Below are 4,363 nucleotides of genomic sequence, written 5' to 3'. Positions count from 1 at the left end.
GTTACGAGATTTGCACACAGGGGTTCATTGTCTTATCACTTCATCTTTCAACCTCAAAAACATTTATTATCCTGACCATTACCATGTTCTTACGACAAGGACACATTGGTGTCATGCTAATATCAACCTAAGCCCCCAACTTATCAAGTTAAACAACATAAGTAATTTTATAAAATCAAGTGGGACTATAGTTCGAATAAGTGGGTACTTGGGTTACGAGATTTGCACACAGGGGTTCATTGTCTTATCACTTCATCTTTCAACCTCAAAAACATTTATTATCTTAACCATTACCATGTTCTTAAGACAAGGACACATTGGTGTCATGCTAATATCAACCCAAGGCCCCAAGTTATCAAGTTAAACAACATAAGTAACTTTATAAAATCAAGTGGGACTATAGTTCGAATAAGTGGGTACTTGTGTTATGAGTTTTGCACACAGGGGTTCATTGTCTTATCAATTCATCTTTCAACCTCAAAAACATTTATTATCCTCACTATTACCTTGTTCTTAAGACAAGGACACATTGTTGTCATGCTAATATCAACCCAAGCCCCCAACTTATCAAGTTAAACAACATAAGTAACATTATAAAATCAAGTAGGACTATAGTTCAAATAAGTGGGTACTTGTGTAACGAGTTTTGCACACAGGGGTGCATTAACTTGTATATTCATCAACCTGAGAAAAATTGTGTATCAAATGAATATTACGTTAACACTTTTGCACACAGACCTTTTATAAATTTTGTAATGCTGCACTACCTTTTTGATAAAGATTTTGCACTTATAATAACCATTAACAGTATGAACAACAACAATTTTCATATTCAACAACAATTTTAAACAACATTCCAAACATCATCATTTTAAATCAAAAGTACATTGGGAATTCTATTACAAGTTAATGAAGTACTCATTTTTTTTTCTAACATGTTCGATATAGGGAGTTCTTCTTGCCAGACTCTTAATCCGTTTTCGAGGAGCAGCTTTCATCCGGTCATTCATCGTGGTTTGTTTCATTTCAATACCACCATCGACCATCGGGGTTTGTTGATCATCTTGAACCGGTGTGCTTTGCAAATGACCTTCACTTCCAAAAAATGGTTGTTCGACAAAATCTTCACTCTTATCTTCATTGCTGGCCTGAACCGACTTCTTTAATTTGTCAATACTAGTTCGCATGTCGGCAACAACTTTTTTTTGTTCATCTACAATAGAAAATAATTTCTTCGTTTCTCCTCTATTTTGCTTGTAATATGGAAAACCATGTTTTTGCACAGCGTCTTTGACCACCCCATAACTAAGCTCCTCTTTGGACACACCAACATTAACAACAACCTGCAATGTCATTAACAAATTTCGTTGAATAAAACATCAAATATTAAATACATTGCATCAACACACTCCTCTAATGAACGACTACTCACTGATCCCTTTGCCAATGCAGTTGTTATAAACTTCTCCCCAATATTCATACCAATCCAGTTCAACAACCTTGGGAATTTAGTCACCCGGGTACTGTACGTTGACTTTGATGTAACAAAATGATGACAAAACCAAACCTGCAAATTAGAAATCAAATAACCTACAAAATTAAAATGATGGTAAACAATAATAAATCATTGTCTTTAATTAACAACTACAAAACAAACATGTACCTGCAACAGGTAAGCACATCCTTCAATATGGAAATTACTTCTAGTTGTATCATTCTTCATTGATGTTGAAACATTACAAACACTTTGAATAAAGTAATGAAAAACTAAACTGCCCCAACTGTACTTACCCAAAGAACCCAACTCCGAAACAAGGTCAAAAATAACTGGAAATACTAGTCCACTCCTATTAGGAAGCAAGAACTCTGATATCCCAACCAATATATACAAGCTGCAAAATTGTTCTACACAAAAATTTTCATGTTCCTCTAACAAAAATTCATAAACCATTTTCACATCTACTTTCCCATCAGGGAAGTAGTCCCTACAAACACAACGTTGGCCAACTTTATTTAAATCTATCATTTCACCAAGAACAGACAACCCTAAGGGCATACATACATCAAATTCAGTAACCCAATAACTTTGTCTCCAATATAAAACCCTCCCATGTTCTCTACCCAACAACCACATAAATGAGCTAACAAATTCCTACCTATTTTTATACAATCTGGCAAAAATAACAACCAACGAAAAACAGTTTTGTCAATGTAAGCCTTCTGTTTAGTATTCAAGCGTTCATTCTAAGCACCTATGAAGTTGGTCTTGCAAAAGTGTCTAAACACTAACTGCATACAAAAAAAAAAAATACTTATTATTTAAATACATTGCAATAGAACACTAATTGTATGGAAATCAAATATATCCCTACATACCTTCTTCCTAGTGTCAGAAGCTTTATTGTGTTCACCCACTTCCTCCATGACACTAAACCAAAAACAATTACGACAATAATTACTATGCAAAACAGTTTGGCATAAGCATAGAGAACAAGCTGGCATCAATTGTTTGGTTCACTTTCTTTTTATTTCAATCAACCAAATTAAATTGATCCGGTCTGTGCCCATTACAAAACAAATACTTTGGGCTTCTAAATTGTGTTTACTATGTAATAATATAATGATAAACAAATTAAAAAGTGATGGAAGCCGAACATCACAAGCAACCTGTGTAAACAAATAGACATGAGTGCTAATCAATGGTTTCATCTAATAACTGGATATTGATGTTGCATAAGAGGGAAAAAGAATAACAGAAATCCTAGAAAAAAAAGGCACGTGACAACATGAATGCTTGAGTATCTCATACAAAGCACTTAAAGCACTGAATATCTAATGGAAAGCTTCTTCATATTTCATAGATTTAACACAAAAACAGAAAAAAATTGAAATATATCTTAAATATTAAAGAACAAAACACAATAGGAACAGAGAAGACTTAGCATAAATGATTTTGAATGTCCATCAAACATAAAAGATTAAGCACCACATATATGAAATGAATTGAGGAAACAGAACTGAATAAACCAACTCCACAAACTCAAGCACATGAGAAATTTTTGCAATGAACTTAAAAAGTGAAGACTCGCCTGGATTAGGGTTTACGGTTCTGCCATCGACTCAATCAAACCGCGATTCTTGGTGGATGGAGGACGGTGGACGGGTGGACGGTGTCCGGCAAGGGCGCAGTGCGGCGGCAGTCTTCCCGGAAGAGCACGAGATGGTCAGAGGTCGTCGGGGTCGTGAAATGGGTGTGCGAAAGGGGATTGCGAAATGTGGTGTGAAATGTGGTTCGAAATTTGAATATGGAAAGGATTTCAGAATAAATGAAATTTTTCTCTCTCTACCACGCGTCAACATTTCAGCTCATCTTCACAAATTTGTAATTTTCTCTCTCTATGCAACGTGGACCAATCAACATTTGACACCTGTAGTGTGTCTAAATGTTGTTGAAAATTGTTGTTCATATATCATTTTCCCATAATAAAACAGACTTTTCATGTACTCCTTTTTATTTTAAATACACCCCCTCTCTTAAATTTACCAACCCAAGTAGACCCCATTAATCTTTTTAATTTTAAACTCAAACTTTATTTTACTCTCTCCAAGTGGACCCCACTTGAAATAACTTTTCTCACCAAAAACTCTCTTTCTCTCTCATTTTTTCCTACTTTTCTACTTTTACGTAACCACTCTTCTCCCCTTTCTCTCTTTCTCTTTTATTTTCAATTAAAACCCAAAGTTTCACTTTTCCTATCTTTCTCTCTCAAAAATCGTGGACCCCACACCACTTTTACTATCTATTCTAATGGTCAAAGTTAACATTTCTCTCACTTGCACAATTCCCTTACGTTGAAACTACACACACCAAATTACAATTTCACTCTTTTCTCTCTTACCAAAAAGTTTACAGCCCCACACCATACCTCACACACTCCTTATTTCATTTTGATTTTCTCTCTTCACTTTCTTACGTCAAAACCATGCACACACACTCTAATTTCATTTTTCTTCATTACCTTTGACTTTTCAACACTCATCTTAACTCACATTTCTCCCACTCAACTCACGACAAACACATATACACAGCTCCTTTCACTCTTTCACTTTTTCTTTCTCAACTAAAACCCAAAAAACACCTTTCTTCTACTCTTTTCTCACGTTAACGAGACTCCACCCTTCCTTCTCTTTTCTCATTGCCTTTGCTATGTGATTTGTAGTGTGTCCATCTCCTCCTTCCACTTCCATAATTCTTCCTTCATGTTCTTTTTCCTCCAATGACATCAAGCTTCTTCTTTCTTCACTACTTTCATCAACCCCATATACCCCATCTCACAAAAACATCACTTTCACTCCTCTCATA

This window comes from Vigna radiata, unplaced genomic scaffold, assembly GCF_000741045.1.
Source record: "Vigna radiata var. radiata cultivar VC1973A unplaced genomic scaffold, Vradiata_ver6 scaffold_407, whole genome shotgun sequence".
NCBI classification, from domain to species: Eukaryota; Viridiplantae; Streptophyta; class Magnoliopsida; order Fabales; family Fabaceae; genus Vigna; species Vigna radiata.
Note: the sequence above shows the minus strand (reverse complement) of the source record.